Source organism: Chiloscyllium punctatum, chromosome 32 (genome assembly GCF_047496795.1).
Source record: "Chiloscyllium punctatum isolate Juve2018m chromosome 32, sChiPun1.3, whole genome shotgun sequence".
NCBI lineage: Eukaryota > Metazoa > Chordata > Chondrichthyes > Orectolobiformes > Hemiscylliidae > Chiloscyllium > Chiloscyllium punctatum.
In genome coordinates, this window is record NC_092770.1 from 783,980 (window position 1) to 803,952 (window position 19,973).

Below are 19,973 nucleotides of genomic sequence, written 5' to 3' on the forward strand. Positions count from 1 at the left end.
AGGAAATGTATACGTTCAGAGAATTTATTTATAAACGTAACTTCTATGAATGGGGAAAACTGACCTTTACAAATAAACAGTACGCATGCTTGAGAGACGATGCATTTTTGTGTTCCAATAATCTGTCAGCCTGGTCAAGAGAAGGGGAGAGAAATAATGGTGATTAATTTTTGCAAATTTGTTGGAATAAATATGCACCTGCAACACGCCTTCCATCTTTCAGTCAACAACTCTAATGGGTAATGCATGCAATGTTGCATGTGTTTGGAAGATAAACTCTTGTTGAGAATGTATTATTTTCCAAAAAATACTTCACTAATTGACATTGGTTATAAGTTTCATGACTGTTGCAAGTCTGTTCACTATTGCCAAATTGTTAACATGTTTGAATGGTGTGAAGTTTGGTTATTTCACTTGTTGAGCTGTCAAAAACATTTGAGTACCACTGTCTCTCAGCATTGTCTGAAAAATCACCTTTACAACTGTTTCTGCTTTGATTCCTTATTAATATACATGTTAAATGTAAATCAGTTTTCAAAACAAATTGCTTGAAACTGTATTAATTTAAAGTTCCTTCAAATATGTCCCACCCTTAATTTTTGGAACATTGGCTCAAACTTCTCCATGATTGTTTTCAGTCTGCTATTCACTTCATATCGACATCACTGTCAGCTCTATTTAATTATATAGAGGTAGAGGATATTAACTGGGAATTCACTTGTGTTCCTATTAATAGAAAAGGACTGAACCTGTGATTGTCATGTTAGGGGGTGTATCCTTGTAATTTGTAATTCTAAATAAATGCTTATACACATGTATATATGCTTAAGTTCTAGCCTTCACCAATTGACTTTCTGGAGTATAATAAGAACTTCAATGTCACTCAAAGCCAGTTGGTTTTGTGCCAATACTATTTAGATAGTCCTTCCACACCGTAGCAAATCCCAATGGTAGCTGCTTCATGAACAGGAGCTTGACATGGATAGTAACTATCACCAACCTCAAGCATGATTCTTCCTGAGTACTAAAACTTTCTTTTATGCCTGCAATTTTGTTTGCACATTTTATTATTTTCCTGAATGCCATTATCAATTAGTGAGTTTTGAGAAGATTTGTAGCTCAGGTTGGGGTTATGGTTGTAGGTTTGCTCGCTGATCATCAACATACGAGGTAACATCATCACTGAGCCTCCAGATGAAGCTTCCGGAGGCTCACTGATGATGTTACCTAGTATGGTGATGAAATGTCTGAAAACAAACCTTCCAGCTCAGCGAGCAAACCTACATCCAGAGCCATGGTCAAGTTCAATACTTCTGACCAATGTTGCACCAGTATTTCGCTCTGTTTGAGTCTAGCGCATAGTATGTACAGCAGAAAGATCTGCATATTTCATATCCTGAGGATATTCTAAAGTACTTTACAGTTGATTAGATACTTTTAAAGCATAGCATGCAACTAATATGAGGAATGCAAGCTCACAAACAACAATGATAAATTGATCTTGTGAAGAGCACATCTTTCTGATTTTCTTTACATTATTTGATTGTGGGCTAAAATGGGAAAGGATTGTTTTCAAACCAAGGACTGGGGAAGGATTTGCTTTAGTTTTGAAAACAAAGCACTGGAACTCATTATGAATTGTGTTTACATTTTTGCATTGCCAGCAGCATAGGAGAAGAGATAAGACAGTGTGGCACCAAGTTGTGTATGCAGAGGGAGATTCAGATGGCAACAAATTGGTTTGTGAAAATGTGACCAGTTGTGGATGCCAGAAATCATCAACCAGAAGGCAATTCTGGCTCTTGGGCAGACTAACAGTTTGGGGGTTTATAATAGAAAGTGTAGGAAGCTTTCAGACTGCTTGAAGAATAGGTTCCGTGTCCCTATATCTCTGCAGTTCAAATACCTGATGTCTAAAAAAGTCAATTATTTTCTCCTACCAATTGCTGCAATCTGTTGCCTTTAAAAGGTAACGAAGAGACTTTGTAATCAGTGTACTAATCAGCAAGTGCCTCTTGCAAAGAAGTGAAAGAATCTGGAAAAAGGAAACTGAGAAACAGAAGATCTTGGAAGCAAAGGGACATTTCATTGAACCATACAGGTTGGTGCAATTGAACTGTGTTTCTCCAATTTTCCCATCATTTTGTTTGTTTGTGTGTCTGACTATATATGTATAGGTAGGGATACAAGATGGGTTTTTAAGCAGAAAGGGAATCCAAAGGTTATAGGGAAAAGGCAGGAACATGGAATTGAGGATTATCAATTCATCCATGATCTCATTGATTGGTGGAAGAAACTTCTTGATTTGATTGGCTTACTTCAGCACCTATGTCTTATGGTCTTATGGGTTAAGAGTTTCAACTCATAGATCTATATGTTGATAGTTCATGGTCTTGTTTATCTGTGACTAGAACCTTTTCATTTGTAACAAACAGTCATTCTCATCAAGTACAGAAACCAAGTCAATGCTTTTTGTTCATCTGACTCCATCAGACAGGCAAATCAGGACTTTGTGTACTTTAAGTAAATCATTAACGTTTGTGGCAATCCAAAGCATAGTGCGGCTTGAATCACTATATGGGTAGTTCTTCTATAATGCTATAGTTATGTTCTTGTGCAACCCCATGTTATAGAAAAATCATCCTTCAGAAACAGCGTTTGAAGTGTTGGTGATGTAATTGTGTTACAGTCAACACACGTTTTAAAATTTTGTGCTTTAGAAACGGTGTCTCCAATTCATCAATCGCACTAAAGCAACTTCACATTAACGAAATGTGTGAAATGAATGACCTGTACTTTCCCAAGCAGGTGGTAACAATCTGTTTTGGGCCATCTTTTTTGACGACATATTAACCAGTTCATTTAGAAGAACTCTGCTGCTCTTTATGTTGAAGCAATGACATCTTTTGCATCCACCCAAGCAAGCAGATGCAACATCAGCTCAATTTACTATTTGGAAGATAGCTTTGATAATACAATATTTCTTTCAACCTACACTGAAGTATTGACCTGAATAACCTGTCAAATGTGAACTTGGAACTTAATACATGTCACACGGTACTGATGTTGGCTCAAAACTTTTACCCGTTGCTTGGCCATGCTGAATACTATTGGATGTACACCTGTTAATGTGTTGACTTCGTAATCATTGTCTTCTATAAGATTTATAGTTCTTTTCAATCCTCATCCACCATATCTTTTAATCTTTCAACTCCTTTCTTTTTCCACTGTCATTTCCCATTAAGCCATCTTCCTTTCTCACACCCAACCTTCAATCATCTCGATCTTCCACCCAAATCACCTTGTTTAATTCTTTAGCAGACTTAAAAATTAACATCTCAAACACTTTGAGCCGATTCCTCTTGGATTTGCACTACCACACTCTCGTCTATCCAATGTTTCCCATATTCTGACTCAAAACTCACACAATAGTAATCATTGACCTCACCATAACTAATGCAAAGGGATATCCACTGGGAGCCATCACAATGTTTAACTGATTCAGGTATGTGACCTGGAGTATCTCCAGGTCTGAAACTGCTCTCAATATATTTCTAATTATAATGAAAAAAAAGAGCCTAAAGCAATTCCTATCTTCCCATCTGACATGTTTACATGGCTTTTAACAGTTCAGTGGCAAAATGCTAACTATTTTTAAGTTATCAAAATTGCCCGTTCTTGTGAGATTGTCTTTCAAATTAAAGGTGGTGACTGGATGATCTGAACTGGCAGTGAGGCCAAAAGAAGTAAAGAACACATCTAATTTGAAAAACCCTAAAATCTTAAGCACTGCAAGCTTTCTGTTTGCTGTTGGACAGTAGCCCGAAGACCCTGCAGCTGGCAACCATTATCATTGCTACAGATCTTAAGATTTACGAAAGGAGTTGGATTTCTGCCCATTGTTTTGGATGCATCTTCTTGCCAAGGGGCAAGCCTACGCCTGTGGAATATTGGACTAGTGATAGTGACCTGAAGACAGAAATACAAGCCAGTTATGTTTATAAGAGGTCAAAGGCAAATGGGTATAATTTGTTTTACATGTTGGGAGTGTTGGGGGTTAGTGGTAAAGGAAAGGAGGAAGATTATAGCTGTGTTTCTCAATTTATTGCCAAAGTTCTAAAACTTTTCAATGTAATAATTAATCATTGGTTTCTCTCTTTTAATTGATTATTCTATTAAACTCAGTTGAGGTTGATGTTGCATCATGTTTCACATAGAAGTGCAATGAAGTTTAAAAGATAATGCATAATTCTTTTGTACTATATGCCTTATCTATTTGTGCCAAAGTAATTTTGGACTGATGTGAACTCAGTGCTGCAAATGTCACCACTTTAGTTTGTGTGAGAAGTGAATATGTTACAGTCATGATTCATATTTATAATGGAGTTGATACTTTTTTGTGATGTGGAGTTTATTTTGTATATTTTCAAAATGAAAAATCTGAGGCCATTGCCCCCTGACCTTTTCTTGATTTGGAAATAATGTTATGAAGATGTGGGTGTACTGTACCTTCAAGGGAGTTAAAAGCTGGTAGAGATACCTGACAGCACCAAGTGTTTTCAATAAGGTAACAATGTAACAGTTGGTTGAAAGCTAAATTAGCCGGTTGCTTGGAAACAACAAAACAGATTTGAATTAAGCCAATCAGTTTGAATTATACCCCAAAAAATACCAAACACCAGTCCTGTTTGAATTTAGTATATTGATAATCTTAAAAGCCAATGACACAATCCGATGCTTTAGGGATGTAAAAAATGGGGAAAATTGAACAGTTGAGAGGAGAACTGTCAAGCATGAAAAAAGACTGCCCAAAAATAGCTTTCTTAAAGGTACCTTTATCAATCAGTAACCTGTGAAGCAGAATCCCCAAGAAGAAAAAAAGAAGACTGAAAGTCAGAGAAAAGAAAGGCTGCTTGGCTTTGAGATAAGAAGTTTTGTTTTGTAAATCGTAATCAGGAGTTTTATCAGACTAGTATTATAGAAGGGAAGGTAAAATATAAATTAGAGGAATGAATTGTAAATAGTTGTTAGTTAATTATTCTCTGTTATACTTTAAGAAATAAAGTTGTTAATTTTTACTTTAACTAGTTCTTGGAGTATTGAATTTTCACAGATTACTGCACAGGATAAATCTTTTCTGTGTTGCTGGTTTTAAATTAAGTAGGAGAGTTTATCCCTGTGTCTTAACAATAAATAGCTGGGAATTGGTTTTCAAATGAAAATCGTAGACCATAAACATGGATATTTTTAGCTTTTGAGGATTCAATGGAATGGAATGCATTGTGTTTTTATTTCCTTTATTCCACAATAAACAGAGTGACAAGCCAAAACTGATTTTAGTAATATCATTAGACTGAAAGGGATAACAAGGTAAATTGAAGTTGGTAAATATTAAGCTGGGTTCAGAATATTACAGCAGTGAGGAGAAGCTGTGGGTAAGGAGGTTCTGAGTTTCTGTGGAAGAAGGAATTGGAAATGAAACGGTTTGATCGACCTTCAATTCATCTTGAAGATGTAGGAAGAGTGAATAACATGTAAGATGTTGTAGTTGCAGTTTCACATGAAAGAAATGACAGTTTACAGAAAAAAATTGACTATAATTAGACTGAAATAGGAGGACAGGAAAAATAGTGACCAAGGAAAGGAGTTTGGAAGCAGGAAGTAAGAAGAGAACCATTTTATTATACAGTATCTCAGTTGACTGTAACCTGTTAGAAGATCTTCTGTATGTAATGGAATGATGTTCATGATAACACTATACACAGCGTTTAAATTATTGAAAGGGATTATCTGTTTAGACAAACAGGGTTAATGGGTTATGGGAAATATTGCGATAAGAAATATTAAACATATGAAGGCGAAGAATGAGTGCCATCCAGGGTTCGGAGATGATACCTATTCAGTATGCTTGCGAACAGCTTGATGTAACTGCAGTCATTAAAAAAAAATTGAAAGCAATAGTGGGATAGTCTTTTTTGCCATCACATTTTACCAAATTGTCTGCTTTTTATTGCAGCAGTTTTAATGAATTTATAAAGAGTTGAAGATTCAGTCTGCAGATTACTGTTCAATTGTGAGGTATAAAACCACCTCCTCCCTCCATTGTCATACCAAAATGTATGGGAAGGAAAGACGAAGCAGTTCAACCATTTTCATTTATGAGGAAGAAAGGATGTATGTACAGGTGCTCTGCAACTGAAGGAAATTGATGAATACTGAATGAAGCATCCAACAAGGATTATCAGAAATTGAAGAAGATTGGATTATGTTTGAAGGAGGTAATTGGTAGAAAACAGAACATGGAGATGACTAAGTGTTTGAGTGAATTGTCAATGAGCATGAGGATGTGTTAACAGCCACAAACATGGTTGGTCTATTTTGAGGGAACATTTTTGATTAGAAATTCATAATCACAAAATATTGAAGTGCAGCATTCCAGTCCCAGTCAAAATAAATGATTTTTAATAAATTATTCACCAAGATGTTCAGAATCAGAACTTCAAAGTTATGCAGTTCAAACAAGACCTTCAGGAGAATAGCTTTGCCAAAAAATGTTGGAGTTAGTTCAACAGCCCAAAATTGTAGGGGGAATTCGATAATGAATAGTGGGTTCATTAATTTAATGTTTACATAAAGAAATAAAAGGAACCATCTGTCTTGAAGAATGAGCACGTTTCTACGGAAATGGAAAGGTGAAGTGGGAGAAAGGGCAATACTGTGCACTACGATTTTTACAAAGGAAGTGAAGGCTTTGACAAGGGTACTGAAGAGATTTACTAGAATAATTCCAGAGATTTAGTGTTGCAATTATCTGGATGGACTGGGTTTTTCCTTAGAGTAGAAAAGGTAAGAAGAGATTTGATGAAGTTATTTAAAATTATGAAGAGGTTAGATTGAATAAATGAAGATACATATTTCCAGTGTTTGAAGAGTTTATTAACCATAGATTTAAGGTGACCTGACAAAGAAGGTATGCAACATGAGGTTAGGATTTAGCACTTACAGCTTGATAAAGATGGTGAATAAGATTGTGTTGTAGTTTTTGCAAAATAATTGTTAAAACCTGAAAGGAAAAGATTGTAGGTCTCTAGGTGAGTGTGTGCAATAGGATTCATTGTATTAATTTTCAGAAGAGGTGGTGTATACTCAATGGACCAAATGGTGTCCTTCTCTGCTAAGAGAATGTGCAGAATTTCTGAAGTTGGATGGTATATGACTTTATTGTGATGGATATAATTCTTATAGAATCGTGGGGAGGGGGGGGATCACTCCCGATAAGAAGTTTATGGAGTCCAAAACATGGAAGATCTGGTACATCTGAGGTGAAAATGTAGATCAGTGGCATAAAGAGAAATGGATGCAAGCTTTTTAGTACAGCCATTGAAATTAGAGCAGGAAGAGCAAAATGAATCATTAATGTCAGCTTTCTCCCGAGAATGAACACAATCGCATACCAATTGGATGGAGAATTGTCAGATAATATTAGACAGTGTTTAGGCAAGCAACCAAAAAGAACAGCTGTTACAAGGAGTAGGGAGTTAGCAGCTGACACTTAGATTGTAGTTGTCTTTGTTAGTGCTACCTGTGGATTTACTAAGATTATGTGCAGGGAGACATTTGGCGTGAGATTTATCAGATTAATCAAGATGCCAAGTAAAATAAGTAAAAGCCTTTTATGAGGGGTACCAGCGTGGCAACCATAATTGAACCAAGATGTAAGATGAAGAAAGGGGAACAGTAAAGTAGAACATCATGCAGACTAAAACAATGTTAGTTGCTGTACTGGCACAGATAGAAGAATCTAAAAAATACAAGCAGATTTATGGAACTGAAAAGATTCGAGTAATTCTCAAAAACCATTTTTGTTGGAGTCACTCACTGTAAAGAAACAAATTTTTTTAAAGCACTTTTGCAAGCAGATATTAAGGCAATTGTCAAAATAGTCCAGAGCTGAGATCGTGGTTCACTTGAAAACATTTATATTACACATGGTCACTAAACAGGTTGAGAAGCAGGATGTGGTTTGTACTTTGGAAGAATTTGCAGAATTGGCTGTAGCTATTCGTTTTCAAAGCCAGAGCTAAGTGTTTGGATTTTTACTTTAAGGAAGGAAAATACTGCTGTATAGCCAGATTACCAACGCAGCAAGATGGGACACAGACATACACTTATGGAATTCTGTTTTGTACCTGCACTGTCTTGGCTAATGCATCAGTCTGTGGTTGGAAAATTTGGGAAATTTTATAAATATTTAGAGGAAACTGGATTAAGAAAGATGGCTAAGCAGTTGTTCAGCTGAAAGAGTGATGTTTCTGACTTCAGGGTCATTTACACCGACAGTATCTTTTCCAACAACATCTTTCCTATCAATTACATTGGTGCTTCAACTCCTTCACACAGTGATTGAACAATTGACATAACAATTGGATAGAGAGAAACTGACATAAAATCAATTGTTAGCAGAAAATAATTAATTTTAGGAGAAACAGTCTGCCAGTCTAAGATTAGAGAGCAAGAGTAGGTTAATGCAGATGGTGCAGATGATTGTAGTCAACAGATATTAGAAGCCATATAAAAATATTAAGTAATTGATTAAAATATACAGTGTATATATAATAGAATTTAATCAAATAAAAACACCCAAGTTGAGAAGTATTGCAGGTGAAAAGAAACAAAACACTTGTTTCTTGACACTTAGTGTTCATTGGCATTAATCATGTTCAGCTCTGGCTGAACTCAGTCATCATATATTACCAGCTAAAATTGTTGCCCTCCTGCCGCTGTTGGGATAATAAGTGACATTGTTTTGTGCATTTTCAAAATCCTAGTGAGCGTACTTCCTCAGCACAAAATTGTCCATAATTTTCTATTAAATAATGACATACTGAAAGGTAGGTTGGTGTGTGAAAAGTCTCACTGGTGTCTCACAGAAGATGATATAAAAAAAACAGAATTTGGATCAATAAACTGGCTCTTGTTTGCATGACATTAAGATTGATGGATTTCAAATGTTGAATTTATCTTGAAAAATATTGTAACATGTTGTCTTTATAGGCAGTTTAAAACATGGTCCCATTTTTTATACTAGTATCTTAAAATAGTAATGAATAAGTGTTGGCTTTCCAGTCCTTGAGTGTGTTTTGTAAACAGAAAACTGATTTCAAAATGCCAGTAAATAAATTTACAAAGTAGAGCAATGGAAAACTGGTTATTAGTAGCCTTTCATTGCAGCACATACTGTGTTTGAAAAATATATCTCCGTTATCCTTAAACATGGAATTGTAATAAAGATTTGAAGATTGAATATCCTTTTTAATGACTAATGAAACATTCATATATATTGGCCAGTATCACAAAATTAGACAGTTTTCCCCTGAATCCAGGTGAAATGACTCAGCGTTATCTCTGATACCATCTCACCTTCCTTTCTACATAAAGCTCAGGAGTTTTTCCAGATTACCGGTTTTCCTGTCACCAGATTTAGGGCAAAAGCAAAGTCATAAGCCATGAAAGAAAGTATTTCTGGCCAATTTTGTATGTTGGTACGAGAACCAGCATCCACAGATAAACCGAGGTCTTTGAAGTATTGGGGAAGGGTTGAGAGGGAGAGAAGTCCAGTCATAACAATGAATTAACCACCAAACATCTTTGCTCAATTATTGTGTTGGAATTCAGGCAGTTCAAATTTTAAATTACCAGGTGGGTTAATTTTCATTGTGTCCACAGGTAGTTAAAGAAACAAAAAAAAATCTTGGTTAACTTGGTGTGCATTATTTTGCTTGGGCCTCTTGAATATCCCAAATGTAATTGCTCTGTTTTTGATTGCTCCACTTCAATTGTTTTGGGCCTGTATTCTGACTTCACCCTCTGCCTCTGAACTTCACTTTCCACATTTAAAACAATTCTTGAAAGCTCCTTTATTACCATGCTTTTGGTCATCTGACTTAATATTTCCTTATGTGGCATGTATCTTATTTTGTTTAATAATTTGATAACAATCTTGGAGCATTTTTTATGTTAAAAGCATGACATCAACATAATTAGCTGTTTGAAACAGGTAGTGCATTGATTTAAGATGTGGCCAGTAGCTTTTTAGCATTTGTTAATAAAAACAAAATGGTGGAGTAACTCTGCAGGTCTGTTAGCATCTGTGAAGAGAGAAACAGAGTGAACATTTTGGGGCTGATTTGCCTCTTTTTCAGAACTGACTGCATCTTTAACTTTGGAGTCTAATTCAAACCAGCAAGAGCAGAAACCTTCCATTTCATTGCCTGTCATTCCAGGGAACCTGGACTAAAAAACAAAATCGAGATACAGCACAAAGAAAAAAATACCCCAACAAAGCTGTTGCAAAGGGCAACCTGTTTGGACACAGCAGAGCACCCGTGTCTCCGGGCGGCACGGTGGCACAGTGGTTAGCACTGCTGCCTCACAGTGTCAGAGACCGGGTTCAGTTCCTGCCTCAGGTAACTGTGTGGAGTTTGCACGTTCTCCCTGTGTCTGCGTGGGTTTCCTCCGGTTGCTCCAGTTTCCTCCCACAGTCCAAAGATGTGCAGGGTCAGGTGAATTGGCCATGCAAAATTGCCCATAGTGTCAGTTAAGGGGTAAATGTAGGGGAATGGGTGGGCTGCACTTCGGCAGGTCGGTGTGGACTTGTTGGGCCGAAGGGCCTGTTTCCACACTGTAAATCTAATCTAAATCTAATCTAATATCAGAGTCCTGGGATTGCTGACATTTGGCGTCACCTGGAACAAGATTTCCTGACCAGTGGACCAGGTGGGCACACACTGCCAGTGGCTATTGTCGATGCTGTAAGCCTGAATTTCTTCACGTGCAGCCCCTTTCAATAGCATCTATAGAATCTTCTCTGTTGTGTACAGTTGCATCTTCTAGGTGTCCACTACCACTTGCATCCTTTGCAGATCTGATAAGGCTAAACAGAATGAGAGGGTTTTTGGATTTGATGGCCTAGCAGGTTACCCATGGGTGTTGTGGTTCTGTTCGCCGAGTTGGGAATTTGTCTTGCAAACGTTTCATCCCCTGTCTAGGTGACATCCTCAGTGCTTGGGAGCCTCCTGTGAAGTGCTTCTGTGCTGTTTTCTCCGGTATTTATAGTGGCCTGTCTCTGCCGCTTCCGGTTGTCAGTTCGAGCTGTCCACTGTAGTGGCCGGTATATTGGGTCCAGGTCGATGTGTTTGTTGATAGAGTCTGTGGATGAGTGCCATGCCTCTAGGAATTCCCTGGCTGTTCTCTGTTTGGCTTGCCCTATAATGGTAGTGTTGTCCCAGTCGAATTCATGTTGCTTGTCGTCTGTGTGTGTGGCTACTAAGGATAGCTGGTCGTGTCGTTTCGTGGCTAGTTGGTGTTCGTGTATACGCATCGTTAGCTGTCTCCCTGTTTGTCCGATGTAGTGTTTTCTGCAGTCCTTGCATGGGATTTTGTACACTACATTAGTTTTGCTCATGTTGGGTATCGGGTCCTTTGTTCTGGTGAGTTGTTGTCTGAGCGTGGCTGTTGGTTTGTGAGCTGTTATGAGCCCTCATAACATATGAGGACTCAAAACAGCACACAAACCAACAGCCACGCTCAGACAACAACTCACCAGAACAAAGGACCCGATACCCAACATGAGCAAAACCAATGTAGTGCACAAAATCCCATGCAAGGACTGCAGAAAACACTACATCGGACAAACAGGGAGACAGCTAACGATGCGTATACACGAACACCAACTAGCCACGAAACGACACGACCAGCTATCCTTAGTAGCCACACACACAGACGACAAGCAACATGAATTCGACTGGGACAACACTACCATTATAGGGCAAGCCAAACAGAGAACAGCCAGGGAATTCCTAGAGGCATGGCACTCATCCACAGACTCTATCAACAAACACATCGACCTGTACCCAATATACCGGCCACTACAGTGGACAGCTCGAACTGACAACCGGAAGCGGCAGAGACAGGCCACTATAAATACCGGAGAAAACAGCACAGAAGCACTTCACAGGAGGCTCCCAAGCACTGAGGATGTCACCTAGACAGGGGACGAAACGTTTGCAAGACAAATTCCCAGCTCGGTGAACAGAACCACAACAATGAGCACCCGAGCTACAAATCTTCTACCAAACTTTGAACACCCATGGGTACAAGGATTCCAAACAATCCAAATTATTTAGTAATTGGTATTCCATTAATGTCCAATAAGTAGGTAGCCATCAAACAATTATTGTATTTGATCCAGATATCCAAGAGGGGATGCCTTTTTTCAGCAGCTATAAAGTTTGCTCAAGATCTTCATACCTTCAGACAGTCAGTGGAAAGTTGGACCAGAATGTAAATAGACTTATAATTGGCCCTCGGAAAGATAAAATAAAAGCCACATGACCCACAAGAGTGGTCATCAAGCAAACCAGTGACATGCTGATGTTGTGGTTTAGATTTCTGGATTGATGTTGGATATCCTTCAGTACGCTTTAGCAAGGATATCAAGAATGATCTGCTGTGGTCTGTGTGCCTATGCCAACTTAGCGTTGGAGAGAGGTCTGCAGCTGATGGAGGAAGAGCCTGTTGAGGCCAGGTTAACTGCAACCACAAACCTAGATCCTAGAAATGCATAACCTGCTTCTGCTAATCTGTGGTACTGCAGCCATCTGGCTCTGCAGTTCTGTGCACAAACCCAAGCTCCCAACACAAATCAGTCCCACAATCTGCACTCCTCCTCTTCCCCAATACCCATTGCTCATTCTCCATTCTGGTCATACCATTTTCCTCAAGGCTAATGGCCACCTAGTGGGTGACAAGTTACAATTGGGAATTACACGGTACCGAAACCTTAAAGTAACATTGATAGCTTATAAGCATTCACAGTAAAAGTGACAATTTAATAAACCTTTAAAAATACAAGTAGTTTCACTTGTGAAACTATCAAGTCTTTCCCTTCCTTTTCTGTTCCTGCTGTGCAGTGTTATCTCTGTGGCTTCAGGAGATTGCTTATTCCCTTATGTTTATTATCAAAATGCTGTTGTCCTCTGAAACAGGGAGACTGTAATGGCTGTGCTAAAGACTGCTGCACCTCTGCTGATTGGTGCCCCTTAAGGCTCAACATCTACATCCATCTGAACTGAGCTTAAGTTTCTTGCACCATCTTGGGGCTCTGCATTGTTGTTCATGTCTCCAACACCTGCTCCTGCCTGCTTATGATGCTTGGTCCACCATATAATAATGTAGTTACCCATAGAAGGTCTTGCAGTACTGCGTGTATCTGAGCTGGTGGAGATTGTGTGCATGAGTCATTTGATGATGTATGTTTTGCGCAACACTCCCTCAGGAGATTTCCTTCTCTATGTCTGGTGCCAACATCTGAGTGATACTTGATTGATCTGTGGGAGATAAAAGATATGAATTCAAACTGACAGGGAACAGGGTTTATCGTACAAGATTATGATTCAGAAATCTGATGACCACTGACTTCAAACCAACATAAGAGAGTGCTGATCGTGTATGTGGTTGCATGATACTGAAGTCTCTCATCTCTTTTTGAGAGAGACTGATCTCTTTATCTCCAGTGGCTGTGCATTCTGAGACTTGACCTACATCCACTGAGTTGTCCTTCACAGTGGCTATGACAAGACGGCCAAACATTGTTTGTCTTTTCCTGGCCTTTTGTGCTCTCAACTACAAGAGGGGTGCAAGGAAATTATGCATGACAAAATAAAATGTATTCAAAGGATGGAATGATACCATTTTTGGATGTGATACTGAAGTATGTCTGTGTGGTGACAATCTGGTGAATATAGAGTGGCACAGGTGGCTGTTTTGGATGTGATTGACACGACATAGACAGAGTGAAAGGAAAATGGGTGCAACTGCAAGAGAAAACCAAGGATATCAACGAGAGAATTGACATTTGAATGTCGAACATTAATTGTATACCTTTTCAGCCCTTCCACAGCATGACCTCCAAAGGTGCCTCAGAGAACCTCGGGGCTGACTTCCCTGTTTGACTCCATCTTTCATCTGTCTGCCTAAAGGATGCTTCTGCATTGCCCCATGCCACAATCCCCTTTAAGTACTAAGCCTTCAGTACAGATGTGGGTTTGAATCATGCTGACTTCAAATTGTTGGGAAGCCTGGAGCAAGGATGCTACACCATTGATCAGTTAAATAGACACAGAAAGATCCATTCTATGGATTGGGTTTTCTACCTGATGAGTGCTTCCCAAACACTTGCAGATCCAAATATTAATATTCAGTCCTATACATTTTAAAACTGTGCTAGCTTTGAATTTATATTTTTGATTTATTAATTTGGAGCCAATTGTTAATTTGCATTTTAACTTTTCAAATACAAGTTTACTTTTGTTAGTTCCTGTTTGCTACAATAAAAGTGAGTGACAGTTCTCCCTAGTGCTAAATTTAGTTGTTGGCATATGGTAGCTCAGATTCAGATTGCAGTTTATGATAAGGGTTATATATGTTTTAAATCAGACAGCTGGAAGATCTTTGTGTTATTGAAATGATATTTCACAATTTAGTATAAGCTACCAGCTAATCAAAAAAGTCTGTTGCAAAAGTTGTAGTGGAATTTATTTGTGTAGTGCATTTGAGAGGAATTTCCTGTTTTCTTAAAATTGATTTTATGAGATTGATATGGTGAACGAATTGGACAATGGAAGTGTTCATAAAATCTGTAAATGTGACGAAAGAGCTTGACATCTTGGAGCAACAGAACTATCAAATACGACCTCTGGAATGTTTTAACCATTGTTGCACAAGCTGGTCACTTTTCAGCAAGTATCCTCTTGGCTAAAGTTAGATTACTTACTTGGTTTGTAAGTACTTGAGAAAGAGATAGAACTAGCCAAACCTATGTATGTTTAGAATCTTCTTTCAGATTCACTTTTTTTCTTTTTCAATAGTTGTCTTTCATGTTTCTTACCTTCCAAGCTGTTCACTGTCCCTTTTCATTTCCATTTTATTTTTATTGTCTTGCCTACTTCACATTCTGCTGTTTGAAGTCCTGTGTATGTATCTGGGGGGATGCTGTGCTACACACTTCTTTTTTCTCATAGACTCTTTTTATTCACCTTCTTCCCTCCCCCTTTCACTCTCCAGCATTCAGGTGACACCAGGAACCATCTTGCATGATCTTGATATGTACAAATCAAGGTTATATTTAAGAAACCTTCAAAAATGTGTATTAGTAATTTCACTGGATTAGTAATCCAGAGCCCCAGACTGGTGTTCCTAAGGCATGGATTTGAATTCCAGCCTGGCAACTGGTGGAATTTAAATTAAATTGAATTCAATAAAAATCTGGAATAGAAACATAATTTAATGATGGCCATATAATCACAGTTAATTGTCATTCAAACTCATCTGCTTCATTAATGTCCTTTAGGGAAAGAAATGTGCCATCCATAGCCAATCTGGTTTACATATGAGCCAAGACCTTACCTGCCATCTGAGCAACTAGAGATAGGCAATGAATGTTGCTCTGGCCAGTGATGCCCACTTTCCATTAATAAATAAAAAAGGAAAGAGAACTTTTCCTGTTTAATGTCTTCTCTTACAAATGGCAGGGTTTTAAAAAAATATATATATTCTTCTCTTTGGATTTATAAGACATGGAGCATTTGCAAGATTCTGAAATACAGATGGATAGCAAACAAAAAAGACAGATGAGTGTTTGGAAGTGAGAGCAGGAGTTTTCCTGGTGTTTTGGATTGCAGGGAAAGAATATAGGAGCTGGTCATTCAGCCCTTCTGAGCATGTCTGCTATTAGGTTCGATCATAAATCATCCATGTTGTACTTGCTTAACACACAGACGTATTGAAGAAAGTGACAATGTGGGGATGCTGAATGAATAAGTTGCAAAACAGTGAAAAAATAGTTGGAATTTTCTGGAAATGTGATTTTAGCGTCCATTTGAACAAGGTAGAAAATGCTTCTTGGTTTGTCCGTGTGCCTGTCACCATTCCACATTTCCCACTCCAAATTTCTACATGATTGTTTCTTTACACTTTTTCCCCCTTATATATGGTGCGAGTTTGCCTCCAGCAGGATATTTTGCATAATGTGGCAGTGCTGATGTTAGCTCCTGTAACATAAGAAACTGAGTGTATGTACCATGATATTGAAGAATCCAACAGACATTTATTGCAACTAACGAATGTACAAACACTACAGTCCTCAGGCATATAGTGTCTGAGCTAATATTAAGCAATTATGTTTTACAGAGGAGCAAGCTTCCAGTAGAGTGTCATTCTTCAGATGATCCAACATGAGATGAAATATGAGATCTTTGCATTAGAGCATTTGACCCAAGGATACAGTGATGATGTCATGAGCATGTTTCTTAAAGATGTATTGACTGTGAAATCTAACATGGGACATAGGTTTTGAAAGCAATTGAAGAAAATGTCCTTTTGCCCACAGTCGAATACCATTAATTCTGATTGATCTAGCCAAGAGGGTTTGGTTAAGAAAAAGAAGGAAGCATATGTCAGATACAGACAGGATAGATCGAGTGAATCCTTAGAAGAGTATAAAGAAAGTAGGAATATACTTAAGAGGGAAATCCGGAGGGCAAAATGGGGACATGAGATAGCTTTGGCAGATAGAATTAAGGAGAATCCAAAGGGGTTTTACAAATATATTAAGGACCAAAGGGTAACTAGGGAGAGAATAGGGCCCCTCAAAGATCAGCAAGGCGGCCTTTGTGTGGAGCCACAGAAAATAGGGGAGATACTAAATGAATATTTTGCATCAGTATTTACTGTGGAAAAGGATATGGAAGATATAGACTGTAGGGAAATAGATGGTGACATCTTGCAAAATGTCCATATTATAGAGGAGGAAGTGCTGGATGTCTTGAAACGGTTAAAGGTGGATAAATCCCCAGGACCTCGAACTCTGTGGGAAGCTAGAGAAGTGATTGCTGGGCCTCTTGCTGAGATATTTGTATCATTGATAGTCACGGGTGAGGTGCTGGAAGACTGGAGGTTGGCAAACGTGCTGCCACTGTTTAAGAAGGGTGGTAAGGACAAGCCAGGGATCTATAGACCAGTGAATCTGACCTCTGTGGTGGGCAAGTTGTTGGAGGGAATCCTGAGGGACAGGATGTACATGTATTTGGAAAGGCAAGGACTGATTAGGGATAGTCAGCATGGCTTTGTGCGTGGGAAATCATGTCTCATAAACTTGATTAAGTTTTTTGATGCAGTAGCAAAGAAGATTGATGAGGGCAAAGTAGTAGATGTGATCCATATGGACTTCAGTAAGGCATTCAACAAGGTTCCCCTTGAGAGACTGGTTAGCAAGGTTAGATCTTGTGGAATACAGGGAGAACTAGCATTTGGATACAGAACTGGCTCAAAGGTAGAAGACAGAAGGTGGTGGTGGCGGGTTGTTTTTCAGACTGGAGGCCTGTGACCAGTGGAGTGCCACAAGGATCAGTGCTGGGCCCTCTACTTTTTGTCATTTACATAAATGATTTGGATGTGAGCATAAGAGATACAGTTAGTAAGTTTGCAGATGACACCAAAATTGGAGGTGTAGTGGACAGTGAAGAGGGTTACCTCAGATTACAACAGGATCTGGACCAGATGGGCCAATGGGCTGAGAAGTGGCAGATGGAGTTTAATTCAGATAAATGCAAGGTGCTGCATTTTGGGAAAGAAAGTCTTAGCAGGACTTATACACTTAATGGTAAGGTCCTAGGGAGTGTTGCTGAACAAAGAGACCTTGGAGTGCAGCTTCATAGCTCCTTGAAAGTGGAGTCACAGGTAGATAGGATAGTGAAGAAGGCGTTTGGTGTGCTTTCCTTTATTGGTCAGACTATTGAGTACAGGAGTTGGGAGGTCATGTTGCGGCTATACAGGACATTGGTTAGGCCACTGTTGGAATATTGTGTGTAATTCTGGTCTCCTTCCTATTGGAAGGATGTTGTGAAACTTGAAAGGGTTCAGAAAAGATTTACAAGAATGTTGCCAGGGTTGGAGGATCTGAACTACAGGGAGAGGCTGAACAGGCTGGGGCTGTTTTCCCTGGAGCGTCGGAGGCTGAGGGGTGACCTTATAGAGGTTTACAAAATTATGAGGGGCATGGATAGGATAAATAGGCAAAATATTTTCCCTGGGGACGGGGAGTCCAGAACTAGAGGGCATAGGTTTAGGGTGAGAGGGGAAAGATATAAAAGAGACCTAAGGGGCAACACTTTCTCGCAGAAGGTGGTACGTGTATGGAATGAGCTGCCAGAGGATGTGGTGGAGGCTGGTACAATTGCAACATTTAAGAGGCATTTGGATGGGTATATGAATAGGAAGGGTTTGGAGGGATATGGGCTGGGTGCTGGCAGGTGGGACTAGATTAGGTTGGGATGTCTGGTCGGCATGGACGGGTTGGACCGAAGGGTTTGTTTCCATAGAGTCTGTTTCTATGACTCTATGACTCTAATTGTACTTCAGATAGAAATAAATAAAACCAGCATGTTGATTAGCAACTGGAACAGCAATTCAATCCAACCCTAATTGTACCTAATAATTATTTTGAACTTCCTGATCTTAAAGGAACATGTCTTTACTTTTGCAGCAGGATATTATATTAATGGTAAGTGGAATCATCCTTCCAAAAGCATGTGTCATCTAACTTGCTAAGAGAAGTGCCAGAGAAGATTTGTTGATACTATATTCATTATCTGACATGTGAACATTTCCGACGGAAATTCTAATGTTAAAATGTGAGTGACGTAAAACCAAAAACAAGCAAGAATAAGGGAAACTTAAAATATAAACATGAAATTCTGCAAATGCTTGGAAGGTCAGGTATGGGAATGGAAATTGTTTCCGGTAAATGACCTTTGAGTATAGCAGTTCTATTTCTGTTTATATTTTGGTTAAAATAACAATGGGCTGGGTTTTATGTTCCACCCACTGGTGGAAGAGTGGGAAGGAGACAATATTTTGTGGCAATCCACAAAAGGACAACATTTGCACCCCATTCCCAAGGCTGAACCTCTACTTTAAAATTCCCCAAGCCTCTTTAACTTGTTTCCACACTCCCTCCCAACGCACATACAAATTGACCCTGAACTGCTAAGATGTGCCAGGCAGCCGGTCATCATCTTGGATGGGATGATGGGGACCACAGCTTCTTGTGAAGTCCAGCCCATTGCTTATTGGCTTCACTTATTTATAACTATAAACTGTTACACCACTAGATGGTGCTCAAATGAGTATTTCATTGTTAGATGACACTACTGTTGTGACACCCCAACAGGTGTTCAGTTATATTCCCCACAAATCTCTCCATATGCTTTCAAAAGATATTTGGGGTATTTTTAAGTGACTGAAATTTGTAATGCCCAAATAAGCTTTTAAATTTGTTTTTAAATCAAAGAAGTTGCATATTTCACAATTTTAGGATTACATCCTCCATTGAATTTGACTTTTTTTGTGTGTTCTTTTAGCTGTTACCCATTACGTGATTGTCATCTGAGTAGAATCTCCTGTGATGCAAGCTTCAGTAGAGGACTTGAGCACATAGGTGTAAAAATTGTGGATTGTCCACTTTTAGATACTGCTTGGAGTCTTGTGGCCCCAGTTTAGCAGGAAGTATGTGCGTGCTTCTGGCCAGCAGTCTGCCACCTGCCATATGACCTTGCCAAATACAAGGAGACCTTTACTCATAAATCAAAAAGCTATTCGTCACTTTGTATACGCACAGGATTTTTAATGTCCATTTGAGGATCCGTAGATGATTGGTATCAATCTTGCTTCTGTTTGGTCATCCTTGTACCCTTTTTGAACCCTGGCCTCCCTTGTGCTCCCGAAGTAATTGTTGGCCCAAATCTGTGATTTGTTCCCAACCTCGAATCCCTGATATCGATCTGCCTTCTGCTTCTAGTTCCAAGCCTTTATTTCATCCTCTCAAACCAGATTCCAAACCCTGGATCTGAGGGTTG

The 19,973-nt window shown here is 38.9% G+C and overlaps 1 protein-coding gene across 8 annotated transcripts in view; it reads left to right on the forward strand.

The window, feature by feature from the left end:
- The window catches only part of foxp2 (forkhead box P2), an 808,606-nt gene that overhangs the window by 1,358 nt on the left and 787,275 nt on the right, over nt 1–19,973 (forward strand). The window contains exon 2 of one of the 8 annotated variants that reach the window (XM_072551467.1): nt 1,970–2,101. The exons of the other annotated variants lie outside the window; for them this stretch is intronic. The gene's annotated coding sequence lies outside the window, so the exon portion shown is untranslated. The remainder of the gene's footprint in view (nt 1–1,969; nt 2,102–19,973) is intronic. 8 annotated transcript variants of the gene reach the window in all.